Here is a 16,491-nt window from a genome sequence, read left to right as displayed (position 1 = left end):
ACTAAGCATTATTAATGATGTCAACAAAACTTTTTCTCAAACGACGACCATATGTGAATTTATCGGAAAAATCGTGTTCTCAGAAAATATTTCTTCTGGCGAAGGTGTTAGAGCTAATATTATTATTTATTTAAAATTTTAACATAATTTTTTATTTTCTAACCCTTGCGTCTCTTTTCCGTTTCCAAAGAAAGCCCGAGCAAAGAAAGAAGTAATCCGTATATTTTATTGCCGGTCGTATATTTAAAGAGTCCCTTTCAACTTAAATAACTTGGATACATTCTCGAGGAAAAAAAAACAAATAAAAATTCAACCGAGTATTTTTGCGCATGCAGGCGCCATACTCAATTTTAACAGCAATAAATTTAAACAATTTGTATTGATGTTGTGTACCTGACACCTTATTTCCTTATTCTTTTATAGTTTTTCGCTGCATTTTGCCTCCTCGTTGCTTTTTTCAGTGTGTAAATGTAGAATAATAATGTGTGGGTTGGAGCAAAGTCGGTGCGGTGTCCTTTATTGCGATGTGAAAGTAACAAGATATCTGCGAAGAAACAAGAAGATAGATATCGCTAGACCATAAAATGGTAAGTAAGTATTTTTTTCTTTCGTATTCAAGGCATCAAGGCACCGAGTGAGGAGTCAACAAAGTCCTATCAAAGTTTAATTAGATAATTTATTTAGTTTTATGGGTGAGCAAGAGTTGAATGTTGAATTGAAATTCAATTTTACAAGTTCAGGTAAGTTTTGCCTTTGAAACGTTTTCTTTATATGAGAATTGAATTTATTTTACTATTTTAGGCAACTTTTTCAACTTGGATGTGATTTCTTTAGAAAAATTTTAGAATTTTATTTTGAATTTAAATTATCAAATTCGATGGAAGAAAATTTGAAGATCAAAACTTAAATCAAAAAAAAAATTAATTAAATAAAATTTAGATGTTAAATTAATTCCAAACCAAGCAATAAGACCAAAAATTTTTATTTAACATTTTTCATCCTAAATAATTAATGGAAATTTTTCTTAAAAAAAAATATTTTTTTTAAATAATACCTAAATTAAAATTTAATTTTTTATTAATTATTTGATTATAATAATTTAATAATTTATAAATTTTTTTTAATTAATGAAAATTTAATTTAAAAAAAAAAAAAATAATTATTTAGAATTTAAAAGTTTATTTTCTTTAGTCATCTAAAAATTTAGAATTTCATTTTTTACTAAATTTTTAATATTATTTTATTTATTTATATACGAATAAATTAAAACTAATTTTAAAAAAATATTTTACTTTTTTTTAATGATAAAATAAATAAAAATAAATTATTTTTAAAATTTTTTCAAATGAAAAATAGAATTTGATTTTTTTTTTAAATTAAAAATAAATAAAAATCTAAAAATAATATTTTTTTTAAATTAAATCTAAACAAAAAAAAAAAATATAAAAAAATCATATATAGAATTTAACGTCAGATAACATAATTTAATAAAAATTGATTTTTTAATTATAATTATTAATTTAATTATAAATTTTTTAATTTATTAAAATATTATTTTTTTTAAATTAAATTTTATTTTTTAAATTAATAAATAAATAAAATAACTAAATTTAATAATTTTATATATTACAAAATTTTACGTGAAAATAACTTCATAAAAAATAAAAAAAAATAAATTAATTTAAAAAAAATTGTAAAACATGACATTTTCTATTAAAAAATAATTTTCAATCGAAGAAAAAGTCAAAAGTGACAAACAGGAAGACATTCCCACAAACGAAAAACACGAAATCCAAAAGTTACTCTATTTATTATTAAATTTGTTTAATAATCCTCGATATCAATTACAAAAGTTTAATTGAAATGTTGATGATGTTGAAAAACCAATATGTACAATACAGACACAAAACAAAAAAAAAACGCATTACATCGAAAATGGAAATAAATTTCATGCATGTTATCATCAATTTATTTATTTTTGCATAATAAAATTGCGCTATATCCTCGTATTTCTCGCACACACTGAATGGCGGTGACGATGACGATGATTACTAATACGGCTTGTTGGCTTGTTATTATTTCCAACACGTATTTACAATATAATAATCATCAACAAAAATAATTACGGGAATATTTTGCACACACACATATTTTAAACATAACAAAGATAATTTTTTTGTGTGTCGGAGCTTAACTCGCTTCAAAATGCAATCATAACAACAATAGTGCAAAAACATACATTTTATGTCGTTTTGTCCATATGTTGAACGGGGATATGTATGAATAATAATAATATTATTATTAAATAAAATTTTATAAAATCTAGAATGCGCGACAAAATATTATTAAAGCGGCTGCGGGAAGTAAGGAAGGAAAAGTAGGCAAGGTGAGTTTTAAAAGCTCATGACACAACCCATTAAATTTTTGATGAACTCATTTAATATGATGTGAATTTTTAACGACATTTTGACGTGCTTGTGCCATTGTTGTCGTTTTCGTCGTCGTTGTCGCTGCCATTCGCCGTATTATAATTTCTGCAGGAGCAAAAAAAAAGTGAGCAGGCGTAATTTTTTGATGAAAAAACTTTTTTTTTGTGGGTATTAAAATATATTATTATTATTAGTATTATGATGTCGAGTGTATGTTTACACGATCTTTCTTCCTTTATTTTAATTTTTTTTTGCTTTTCACACACAGTAGAGAATTTTTATTTAATTCAGTAAAAATATTTTTTTTTTTAAATTTTATTGTTTTTGTAGATTTTTATCAATTTCTCGCTAATTTTTATTTATTTTGCTCCAAAAAATTAATTTTTATTTTTAATAAAATATTTTAAAATTAAATTTTAATTATTAATATTTTATTAATAATTTATTTTTTTTTAAATTAATTAATTTAATTAAATTTTAATAATAATTTTATTTTAATAAAAATTGTTAATTTAATTTTTTTTTATTTTTTTTAATAAAGTCAAAAAATATTTTTATTTAATTTATAAAATAAATATTTAAATAAAATAAATATTTAAATAAAAATAAATCTTTATTTTTTTTAAATTAATTTTTTTAATAAAATTTGTATTTATTTTTATAATAAAAAAATATTTTAAAATTAAAATTTAATAAAAATAGTTGATTAAAAAATTTTATTTAGTTTAAAATAATTCAAATTCGTTAATTAAAAAAATTAAAATGAATTTAATAAAATTGAAAAAATATTTTTATTTAAATTAATTAAATTAAAATATTTTTTTTTTCATGAAAAATTTCAATAACGATACTTTGAAGGCAAATTTTTCCTTTTAAATTGTTTTAAAAATAAACGATAATTAACTAAATGAACGGAAAATGATAAAAATCTTAATGAAAACCTTTGTGGTTTTTGAATGTGATGAAAAATAAAGAAAATTATCGATGAGACCGTGACTTTCAAAAAAAAAGTTAATTTATTTAAAACTGTTTTTTAACAACAGTCATTAAGGTTGTAAGGCGTGATTTTCTAATGTCCTACTAAAATTTACATAACGGTAATCTCCATTCTTCTCCTTTTTAAAAAATTTAGGGGAATAAAGCAAACACCAATTATGAGAAAAAAACAGAAAAAAAAATCTAAGCAAAAGACAAAGTTCACACAAAACACAATTTAACTTTTAATGCGACATTTTTATGCTGCTTTTGGTGAGTATTATTTTACTTTTTTTTTCTCGACGTCATTTATTTCGTTTTGCTGGTTGACACAAAACACGAAACACAGTCACGTGCCTCTAATCAATTATTCACGAAAAGAAATTTTTCCGTGATTACGCCTGGTGCATTTCGATATCGATACATAATTTATTGTTTGTACATAATGTGAATAAATGAATAATGTTGCTGCTGCAAAAGTCCAAAAAAATAAAAAAAAAACGAAGAATATAAATAAAAAAAAACGACGACGAACGGAAAGATGTGATAAAAAATTTGCCATATTGCACCAAAATTGTGTATATCTCTTCTGGTCGTCGTCATTCTGTTTGATTCAGTGCGGTGTGCGTTCGAGTGGTGTGGCGTGTAGCATACCAAAAAAATTTAAAATAACGATAAAAAATTCCCTTTTCTTTCTTTCGATGCTTTATCTCGTTTTTCTCTTTCAACGTTGATTTTTAATGCGTTTCGAAGGAAAATGCGATATGAATCAGGAATTGAGTCCGTAAATTTTATTTTAAATAAATATAAAATTATTATTTTTTTTATTTTACATTAAAATATTTTTAAAATAATTTTTTTTAATTTAAATTAATTTGAATTAATTTTTTTAAAAATTTTATTTACAAATTAATAAAAAATTAAATGTTAATTGTAAAATATTTCATTTAATAATTTTATTTTATTTTTACTTTTAAAAATATTAAATTTAAAAATTTATTAAAAAAATAATTTGAAATTAACTTTAATTTTTATTTATTTTTTTTATAAAATTTAATTCTAAAAAAAAATATTTTGAACTTGATAGAATTTTTTAATTTCAAATAATTATTTTTTGCTCTTCAAATAATAATTATTTTTAATAATTAATTAATATTTTTATTTAAAAAAATTTTAACATTGACTCATTTTTAATTTTAGAATTTTTAATATATTTAATAAAGAAAGAAAATAATTATTTTTTTTAAATAAAATTTTTAATTTTTTTTTAACAAAAAAAAAAAAAAAATAAATAAAAAAATTGTTAACATTTCGACTAATTTTAAATTTTTTGAATGAACTAAAAAATTTGTTTTTTTTTTGAAATAATTTTTTTTAAATAAATTTTTATTTATTTTTTAAAAAAAATAATATTTTTATTTAAAATATTTTAAAATTCAATAAATTCTAAAGATTAAAAATTATTTTAAATTATGAAAATTTAGAATATTTTTAATTTCTAAATTTTCATAATTTAAAATAATTTTAAATTTATTTTTAATATTTTTAATTTTTAAAATATAAAAATGCGACAAAATCGTTCAGAAAATCTTCAAACGACAACTTTCTACAATTCTTTTTTGTATTATAATGCATAATTGAGATTTAAACTTTGCTCGATTTGGATTTCTTTCATTTGAAGCAGTGCGTAAGTTTTTATTACTGTCGCCGCGCCGTGTTTGGGGACACACGTTTCTATTTCCATTTCCTACTACAACATGCTCTCTTTGGGGATTTCGTGATTTTCGTATTAACAAAGATTTATTTTTGACACAATCGAGCACACACTTGATAAACGATCTTTTTATGATGATGATTGCCGTTTCTTGCCAGGCAGGCAGGCAGGCTTCACGCTAATTGATCACAAAATGACAATTGAACTTTTTTCTTTTTTTTGTTTTTTAATTAAAAATGAGATTTAACGCTGTCGAAACTTTTTCACTCTGATTTTTTTGCGAAATCGAATAAAAAAAAGTTCTCACGTCACGATGTGGTGTCGGGATAAATTTCAATTGCATCTGCTGACTTACTTCTTTTGTTTGCTCGACTTGATTTTAACAAAAATTTATCGTCTACGAGGTACGAGTTTTCATGATTCAGGGATTTTTTTCCCTTCTGTAATCAGTTTAAATCCAGCTCTAATACTTTTTAACTTTATTTTCGATTTGAAAAGTTTCAAGTGTGTGTGTGTGTGAAAAATGTTTTATTTATTGATGGCAGCTAATATTGTTACAGTTTGCAATTTTTTTTCCGCTCGTCTCTATTTATTTAAAATCTCCGTGTATTTTTTTCCTGTGCAAATAAAACTTTTTTTTTCGATACTCGACACGACGAAAAGTGACATATTAAATTAAAATGCTTGTTGATAGTTCTCTGGATCAGTTTGTCAGTCAACACAGGATAAAAATGTGTCAACATGTTGTGAAAATTCCTGTGTGTTCATCGTTTCCCGACGAAACAACGACGAGTTTATTTACTGACTCGAGAGACAAAAAAAAATAATCATCGAGCGACAATGCAAATTTTTCGCGAACATCGTTTTGTCGTCAAATCAAATCAAATCTCGCGTGATGCAGACATCATGACGACACGGCAGCGTTGATGAATAACGATCGATGCGATAAAGGCAGTAGACAAGCATCGCATCGGTGATCAATAAATTTTTTTTTGCATTTTGATGGAGGCGACATTCAATTTTTGTTTAACGCGAATTTTTTTTTTCATGCTTCACTGAACTTTTGACCCTTATTTTTTTTAATTAATTTCATTTTTGAATGAAAATGTCGCGCGCGATAAAATCTGTTCTCCGGTCGTGGTTGCTTTTTTTTGTATTTTCGGGAACTCCAAGCATTTATTAATTAATGACGAAAAAATTGTGTGACCTTTTTTTGTCGTTCTTTAGGGAGAGATAGTACCGAGTGTTCATTTAATTTTTATATTTTTTTTTTCTTTTATTATTAATATTAGTTTAATTTAATTTTTTTTTATTAATTTAAAAAAATTTTTATTTAAATTTAAAAAATTTTTTAAATAAATTTTGAAAAAATAAATTAAATTTAAATAAAAACGAAATTAATTTAATTTTTTAAAAATTAATTAATTAATTAATTATTTTTAATTAAAGTTATTTTAAACATAAATTTTATTTAAAATTAAAAAATAATTTAAATTAAAATAAATTTTAATAAAATTTAAAAAATTAAAAAAAAAAAAATAAAATAATCAAAAAATTTAATTCATTGAAGTAAAATTAATTTCATTTATTAAAAAATATTTTTTTTCAATTTAAATTAATTTAAAGTTTATTTAAAAATTTTATGAATTTTTTAATTTTATTTTAATTTAAATTAAATTTATTTTTTATTAATTTAAATTGATGTTCAAAGTAATTCTATTTAAATTTAATAAAATATAAAAATTATAATTTTATTTTAATTAAAATAATTTTCAGCATTATTTAAAAAATAATTTATTAAAAAATTATTTTTAATTTCGTTCAATTTTTTTTATTTTTAAATTAATTTTTAAATTTATTCCATTTAAATTTAGAATAAATTTTATTTTAAATGTGAATAATTTTAATTTAATAAAATTATTTTTTGTAAAATTAAAAAAAATTATATTGAATTTATAAAAAAAATAATTTTAAAATTAAAAAAAAAATAATTAAAATTCAAAAAAATTATTTTTTTTTAAATAAAAAATATATTAAGAAAAAAATTTAAAATATATTTTATTTTTTTATTAAAAAATTAAATTATTAAAAAAAAAAATAAAACGAACTCGCGGTATTTGTTTTTTTGAATGAAGTTGTTACACAAATCGATTTGTTTAATTAAATTTTGCATTTCTTCCGTTCACTTTTCTTCCCATTCACACAATAATAAAGTTCCTTTTCATTTAAGGTTCGTTTCAAAACCCATTAAAATTATTAAAAAAATTACATTTTCAAGTATTTTTCGGTAAACACTTTTAAAGCCATTACACATTTCCCTTCAAGTGAACAAATATTTTTTTGTTGATTCTCGCACTTTCTTCGCAAAAAACGGGAAAATGAAGGACTTTTTAATCAAATTATGAGTTGATGACGTGCCGGCATTTCGCAAAGTGCGGAAAAGGGATAATTGTTTGATGAGTGGAACGGAATTATTCTTAATTGCAAACGTCAATGTTAATTACAAACAAGTGTCTTTTTCAATTTCTCGTAGATTTCTGAAGATATTTTACTTTCGAATGGTCGAATAGATGACGACTTGTCAAAAGCAAAAACGGAAGAAGAAGAAGAAAAGTTGTCATGCAGTGTCAAGTGACATCTTGATTTGCAAAAAGTAAAAAAAAAATTAACAATGGAAGTCACAAAAGAAATCTCGTGAGAGAGAAAGAGAGACGACGACATGCCATGACAGTTCCATTATTATAAATAGTTGATTTTTCGGCACAAAAGCGAAATAGATAAATAAATGTTTAAACACAATTTCCACGCTGTTTGCACAAAAAAATGAAAATTTTACAAAAATTTTAATAATAAAATATAATTTTTCACTACATATCACGGGACGAGACAGACACAATGATAACTACTACACGAACAAGAATAATAATAAGCCATTTTCATGAATAATAGAAAATACATTTAACTTTGCTACTTTATTATTAATTAGCATTTCAATGGAGAACGAGTTGCAAGGAGAAACTTTACCGTTATAACAATCGAAAATAAAATCCACAAAAAAAATGTACAAAAAAAGCTGTTTTATTTCAATTAAACCACAATTTCGGTTGAAGAAACTTGTACTTTTGATATTTATCATTCGTTTCGTTTTATATATTTTGTATTTCAAATCACTCGGCATGCCACATACCTTTTTATTATTTTATTTTATAAAATGCCGAAAAAAACCCGAGGAACAAAACAAATGGCAAAAGACATTTAGCACGTACGAAACAATGAAATATCGAGAAAAACTCCCGAAAAAACTGATTTCCTAACAAAAATGTTTCTTTTTTTGCCGACAGAAAATACTTTATCAACTTCAATTTCATTTTGACGATGACTTAACAAGCGATGAAAATTATGTTAGGGCAACAACAAACAAATAACTTTTTTTTTTCACAACATTTATACGAAACAACAACAACAACGAAAAAACATATAGATTGTAATAAAATTAGTTCCAAAAGAACTCTTGGGTCGGCATGTATACTTTATATTTTGATATATTACCTTTTTATGTGAGTGGTGTGCTTGAAATACTACAGCAATGCGCTTGAATGTATCTCTTTATCATCGGCAGTCGTTTAGATTTCCTTCGAAAAAGAAAAATTTTGTTTTAAAAAAATTTTATTGTTGAAAGTTTTCGGTTGAAGAATGTTTTGATAGTATCGTATTTTATACGAATTTCAAACCACGTGACTTAATTTTTTACAAAATTTATTTTTTGAATCATTTTTTGACAAATTTTAACTTTGAAGTCATTTGAAATGAATTTTTAATGGAAATTCTTAAAAAAAAAATTTAAAAATTTTAATTCAACCACGTGGTTTAATATTAATGTTTTTAATGGACCACGTAGTTTGTTTAATTTTTTTAAAATTTCTTTTTAAGAATTTTAATTTAAATATAGTTTCGAATTCTTCAAAATAATAAAAAAAATATTTTTAAAAAATTTCAAGGCAATAATAATTTCATGTCATGAAAAAATTAACCACGTGACTTTTATTTGACCACGTGGTTTATTGTTTTTCAAAAAAAAAAATCCATTACTTGAATCGCTTAAATTCTTCAAAATATTTAAAATTTATATTAAAAAATATTATTCAAAGCAATAATTTGTTCAAATTTTGAACTAAATCTAACCACGTGACTTTTATTTGAACACGTGGTTGATTTTTTTAAAAAGTTCTTTTTTCGAAATTTGTTATTTAAATCGATTCTTCAAAATAATTAGAAATATATATTAAAAAATTATTCAAAATAAAAATTTGTTCATGTCAAAAATTTAATTTCGTGACTTTTGTTTAACCACGTGGTTTATTAAATTTTTTAAAAATTTCTTTTTCAAAATTTCCATTATTTGAAATTCCATTTTCCCATTAATCGATGAAAATTCTTCAAAATAACTTAAAATATTTTTAAAAAATTATTCAAGGCAATATTTAATTATATTTTAAAAAATATCTAACCACGTGACTTTTTTTTTGAACCACGTGGTTATTTTTAAACATTTTTTTAATAAATCCTTCCAAATTTTTTTTTATAAAAATTTTAAAAATATAAAAAAATGTTAAAGACAATAAATTTCTCGATTTATTTTAATTTTAATGAAGCAAAATGAACAACGTGCTGATTTAAACCACGTGACCAATTCAAATCGGAAATAACTCTCAATATAGCACATTTTTTTTGAAAAAGTAAATGCAGTAAAATTGAAAGGAAGAAAAAAAATGGCAAAATTTCATGTTCTACACATTTTTAAACTATCTTAACTTTTCTTTGCTTTGTCGATATATAACACATAAGCATGGAGAACGTGTCTTGTCTTGTACTTATTTTATCAAATAAACAGACAAAAGGATTTTAAGTTGTCTCGTACCTACTTGTACTGCCAATTTCTCTTCATATAAATATACACGACTTTTGTACAAATATCTCTCTCTTAAAATATATGTTTAAAAAGTTATATTTTGTCGTAAGTTTCTAACCGAAACGATGAGAATTTTCGGTACAAATTGAAATATATCTTCGGCAACGACAATGACACAATACGAAAAAAAAAACTTAAAAAAGGAAAAAGGAAAGGATGAATAGACATTGTTTCTAAAATGGGTTTCAATGAATAAAGATATTTTCTGTGTTTGTGTATGTTATTGAACTTGTGATTAGATAAAAGTTTTATTATGTGAGCAAACTATGTCTGTAAATAATGTTTAACTGCGAGAGACAGGATTATTCAAACCACGACACGATACACCGGCATGCATTTTAAACGCCTTTTTCTCATGGAAAATTGAATAATCTTGACATATGAGACGAAAACGACGACGACGACGATGGCGGAGAGAAGACGATGACGATGACATTGCATTTGTTGTGGATTATTATTGTTAACATTATGTTAAACATAAAAAGTATTTTCCTGTATTTAAAATTCAAACAGGCAGGCAAGGCAGGTTTTTCAGAGGAAAAGCCACAACTCTACGTGAAGCGGAGTGGCATTATAATTGTTTTCCAGATAAAGTTTTACAAGTGTAGTAAATTAACAGTTTTACATCGTTTTAATTGTTTTACAGTTTTAATTCAATTTATATGTGTGGTTGTGTTTTTATGAGTTAGAAGTTTCTCTGCATGAATTTATTTATAACAGGATTTGTGTGATTTACGATAAAAACTAAAAAGGTAGAATCCGGACGAATTTTCTCGGGGGCATTGTCATTTAAAGTTATGATAATAAAATAATTTAAATTAAAATAATAATCAAAAAATTAATGAAATTAATAAAATTTAACTAATTAATAATTTATAAAATAAGTAATAAAATTAAATTTGTTTTAATAATTATTTTAATTTATTGAAATTAAATAAATTTATTATTTTTTTGTTTATTTAAATTTTTTTTTTTAAATAATTAATTAAATAATTTTAAGAATTTTTTTTTTCGAGTTAATTTTTTAAAAAGAAAATATTTTTTATTAAAATTTAATTTATTTTATTAAAAATTTAATTATTTATTTTTTCAACTATCAATTGAATTTTAATTAAATTTTTTTTTTTAATTTAAAAAAAATTACAATTATTTTTATAAAATTTTATTATTTATTTATAAAAATAATTGTAAAATTTAAAAAAATAAATAAATTAAATTTAATTTTTTTAAAAATATTTTTTTAAATTAATTTAATTTAAAATTTTTTTTAAATAAAAATAATTATTTAAATAAATTAAATTAAAACAACAAAAAAAATTAATATTAAAAAAAATTTTTTAAATAAATAAATTAATTATTTTTTTTTTATTTTTTTAATTAATTAAATTTTTTTAAATTAATTATTTATATTTTTATTAAAATTAATTAAATAAATAATTTAAAAAAAAATAAATTATTTTTATTTAATTAACTAATTAAATTAAATTAAAAAAATTAATTATTAAATTTAATTTTTTTTTATTTTTTTTTAAATATTTTTAAAATAATTCAATTAATAAAATTTTTCTTTATTTTTTTTTCAGGAACACAAAATCAACCTCAAAATCCATTCCAATTAATTCAAACCAAGCATATAATTTTTATTACCGCTACTTCCCTGACATTTTCTTTCAAAAAAACCTCAACTCCAGCCAACACATGTACATTTTCAGACAAAAACGGCAATTATCTCCAGAAGAAAAACCAAACATGAAAGTGAAGAGTTTTTTTTTTGTTTCGATTAAAGGAATTTTCTATTGATAAAAAATTCCAATTTATATGCAACAATCAGGTAGGACGGACAAAACAGACGTGTGTTTTGGGAAAATAAACACATGTTGATCAAGTTTTGTCCTCCAGCTTGAATATTTTTCTTTTGTGCCGTCATGTGTTTTCGTTAGCTGGTTGAGCACACGCTAATGTGATGAAATCATGTAGAAGGGAGGGAGGGCGAAAAATACATTTTCACTCAAATTACGCGAGAAAAAAAAATTCTGGAGAGAATATTGGTCCATTTATCATTTGTTCATTCAAGAATTCATCGGAGATTTTTTTTCTTGTTGAATTAAATATTTAATAAAATTAACTCGCGACGCGATGACACGAAGCGACGAGATGAAAAAGAATTTCTCTCATAATCCAGACATAATCCTCGATGATAATTTTTACTTACGGTTACCTCGCGCTGAATTATAAATGACGCGGGATAAACTCGAACATTTTTCATGGCATGACAAGACATTGATTGGACTGCTTTTCAACGCAAAACTGTAAAGAGAAGAAAAAAATGAGAGAAATGAGTCTTAAGATAAATAAGAAGGTAAAATTAATCAAAAATGTAAATTAAATACACCTCGATTTCCGCTGAGATGTCGGTCGGTAGTTAATTTCAAGCGTAAAAAATTGAGTTTCGGAATTAATTCGGACGAAATGATGGGAAAAAAATTAATTTTCTCAAGAAGAAATTATTGGATTAATTTTGTCGATTAATTTTTTTTATAATTTTTTTTTTAAAAATGAAAAAAAAAATAATTTAATTACTTGAACCGTAATTTAATATATTGATAATAATAAATTTTGGTGTCAAACAAGGACAATTCTCCTTTTGATTCCTTCAAATTATTTTTTTTTGTCCTCGAAAATTTATATTTTTCTCTTCAGGCAACGAAAAATAAAAAAATCGCCTTCGACATTATTATTATTAGCATATTGTTCCTTTGTTTCTCAATTCTCATCGTGTTACAAAGCGGCGACGACCCATCATTGGATTAAATTATACTTAAAAATATATAAATTTTGTAATACTTTGTGTGTGGCGTTTCCGTCAAAACGACGACGAGCAACGACGACCAAATAAATTAGGTAAATTTTTTCCTTGTATATCCATTTATTTATAAAATGTTTACCCAGCTTATTGTTTGGTGTGTTTTGGGAGGGAAAACGAAAAAAAAAATTGTTCTTTGCCGAAAGCGACAAAGTACGAGCGAGAAAGGGAGAGAAAGACAACTTAATGCGCTGTTGTGTGGTAAAACTGTTTAATTTTTTCAATATTTACTCTTCTTCTTCTTCTTTCTGCCACAGTTTTCATCTGCATGTCGTCTTCTGTTTTCGTCATAAGATATTATTACAAATGTGCGGAAAAACAAAAGAAAAGAAGATATAAATGGGAGGTAATAATAGTATTGTGTCAGATGGCAATATATAGCATTTATTTAAATTAATGAAGTTTTTTTTTGTTTTTTAGTGGCATCCTTCACCTTTTTTTCTTCTTGATACAAAAAAAAAATTTTCTCATTTAAGTTTTTTTTTATGTTTTGCGTTTCATGGGAAAATAAATTATGTTTGACACTAATCCCTTGTACAAACAAAAGTTTTTTCGAACATTTATAAATATAATAATCCCAGTTATGCGGTCGGAACTTTTGTCTCGTGAAATGGACTTTTTGACACAATTTCGGAAATTTAATTTTCAGTAGTTGTTTATTTATTTAAGGAAGTTTTAAATTGATTTTTTTTGTTTTAAAATTATTATTTAAAGTTTAAAAATATTATTTTATTTTTATTTAATATTAAACTGTTAAATTAAATTATTTTTTTTTTTCAATTTTTAATAATATTTAATTTTGTTTTTATTAAATTTTCAATTTAAGAAATTTTAACTTGATTTTATATTTCGAAAAAAATTATTTAAATAAAAATATATTAAATAAATTAAAATAAATTATTTAACGGTGAAATTATTGTTTTTTAAATTTTTTAATTTTTATTGATTTTAAATTTTTAAAAAAATTTAAAAAAAAAAAAAAATAAAATAAAAAAAAATAAAAAAATTTTTTTTTAATTTGAAATAAAATATTAAAAAAAAAATAAATTATTTTAGTAAAATAAAATTGATTTATTTAACTCGATAAAAAAATTTTTTTTATTTTAAATTTTATTATTTATTTTTATTTTATTTTTTTATTTAAAATAATTTTTTAATTATTTTTTAATTTAATTAATTATTTATTTTTATTTTTATTTAATAATTTTAAAAAATTTAATCATTTTCGAAGATTTTTGAAGCGAAAAAAATAATAATTTTTTATATTAAATTTAAAAAAAAAATTCAAATAAAAAAAAATAAATTAAATTTAATATTTCAATAAAATTAAAATTACTAAAATATATTTTTCATATTTATAATTAAATTTTTTATTTTTTTATTTTTTTTTTTAAATAATTTTTTTTAAAACTTCAATAAATTTTAATTTTCACGTAAAAGAAAATAAATTTTCAAATTACCCTTAATAAAAATAAATAAATCACATTTCAACATATTTAAAATTCAATCCAATCAAAGGTCTTCTCTCTCGTTGACACAAAACATAATAATAATAAGTCAGTGTTCTCTTTTTATTTAAATATTTAAAAACTTTGTCTATTAATGTTATGTTCACTTGGATATGATGATATTTTAATTGGCAATTTAACTTTTTTTTTCTCATTGTATGTCAGGGCGGAGAATCAACGACTGACGATATGTCGGTCGTAACAATGGCAATAATTGTCATAAGCAATTACAAATATGTATAACGACCCATCAACACAGGAAAGACATTAAAATTGTATATTTTTCATTTATTTGTTTTCATTTTTTTTCGCATAAATGAGTGAATGACTGCATTTACGCGGTTGAAAAAAAAAACGAAGAAAATTATTCTTTTTGTTTTAAATTTTTTTTTTTTTTTCGTGCAGCTTGTGTACAAAAATAGTTGATAACGAGCGAAAAATGCACTAAAAAATTTATCTGACTAAAAGTGAGTTATAATCATTAATTTTATGAAAAACTTTATTTTCATAGCTTTTTATTATTATTGTTATATATGAGTGTAGTTTATGCGGGGAAAATCAGAGACGGAAGCTTTGAATGTCCTTTAGAGCTAGATTTGTAAAAAAAGGAAAATAAAAAAAAAGAAATTTTAATATTTTTCAGGTAATAATATTAATTATTTTTTTTTTAATATTTTAAAATATTTATTTTTAAATAATTAATTCAAAAAACGTTTATTTAATCTAATAAAATAATTTTTATTTATTTTTTTTTTCAAATTAATTATTGATTTTTACTTCAAATAATTTTAATTTTATTTTAAGTTTAAACTTTGAATGGAGTAAAATTTTAAATAAAAATAAAAATAAAAAAATAGTAAGAAAATCCATATTTTTCAAGTAATTTAAGTAGATTAAATTTTTTGTACATATTTTTTTCAAATATTTCTTAATATCATTTATGTAAATTTATTTTTTTAATATTTATTTTTTTTTTAAATTATTTATTTTTTATTTTTTTTTAATTAATTATTTCAAATTAAATTTATTTTTAAAAAATCTTAATTTTAATGATTTTATTTTATTTTTTAAAAAATAATTAATTTTATTTTCATCTTCAAAAAAAAAAAATAATAAATAAAAATAATAATAATAATAATAAAATAAAATAAAATAAAAATTAAATAAATAAAAAAATTATTTTTAGGTTATTTTATTATTTCAATTTTTATAAATTTATTTTTTAAAATTTTTTATTTAACTTAATTATTTTTATTTTTAATTAATTATTTCAAATTAAATTTATTTATAATTTTTTTTTTAATAATTTTAATAAATTATTATTTTTTATTTTTAGCTTTAAAATTTATTCCAATTAATTCAAACCAAGCATAAAAACTTAAAACCCTCAAAAATATTCAAATCAGGCACTGCCGAAAAATAATAATAAAAAAAAATAATAATGGTGCCCGACTTTAGAATGCAAAAAAAGTCAAATCAGACATGCCTTTATATTTTATTCCTTGTTTTTTGTCCCGTTTCGGATCTTTGTTGTTGTTGTTGTTGGAATGCCGTTATATTTAGCTGAAAATCATAATAAAAACACGCATTGTGTGCAAACAATCGTTCCTCGTAGCAGCCCGTAGCTCCGTGGCAGAACCTCAAAATATATGACACACACGATAAAATGTATATAAATAGTACTGCATTGCAGTAAACAAAAGAAGCACGAAATGAATGAGCGAAATAAATGAATGAAAAACAGGGAGTAAACTACTTTGTTTTGCCCTGTACGAAAGCGATGCATTCGGAGAACTGCTGACTGCGAGCAGCTGGAAAAAAGGCACACGAAACGAAACGAAACGACAACTAACTGGAATATGGCATAAGCAGTAATTTAACTAGGCATGTCTGATGTAATAAACAATTTATACAGTGAGTGAGCCAACTCTCGAGCGCAAAAACACAACAAAACACGAAAAGTGCTCAAGCTGGTTCACTTGTAAAAAGGATTCGTGTAATAATTAGTTTTTGTTTGTGTTTTTAACTTTTTG

The 16,491-nt window shown here is 22.0% G+C and overlaps 1 long non-coding RNA gene across 2 annotated transcripts in view; it reads right to left on the bottom strand.

The window, feature by feature from the left end:
• Positions 1-256: 256 nt before the first annotated feature.
• The window catches only part of LOC134827256 (uncharacterized), a 52,115-nt gene continuing 35,880 nt past the window's right edge, over positions 257-16,491 (bottom strand). Inside the window, exons 3-5 of one of the 2 annotated variants that reach the window (XR_010161761.1) lie at positions 12,300-12,394; positions 8,668-8,750; positions 257-544 (exon numbers count right to left, since the gene is read on the bottom strand). This is a non-coding gene — a long non-coding RNA (uncharacterized LOC134827256). Of the gene's footprint in view, positions 545-8,667; positions 8,751-12,012; positions 12,395-16,491 lie in introns of those variants that run through there. The other variant, XR_010161760.1, reaches the window with a different exon arrangement.

The sequence above is a fragment of the Culicoides brevitarsis genome, chromosome 1, assembly GCF_036172545.1.
Source record: "Culicoides brevitarsis isolate CSIRO-B50_1 chromosome 1, AGI_CSIRO_Cbre_v1, whole genome shotgun sequence".
In the NCBI taxonomy this organism is placed as follows: Eukaryota; Metazoa; Arthropoda; class Insecta; order Diptera; family Ceratopogonidae; genus Culicoides; species Culicoides brevitarsis.
This window is presented reverse-complemented; position numbering and strand designations above follow the sequence as displayed.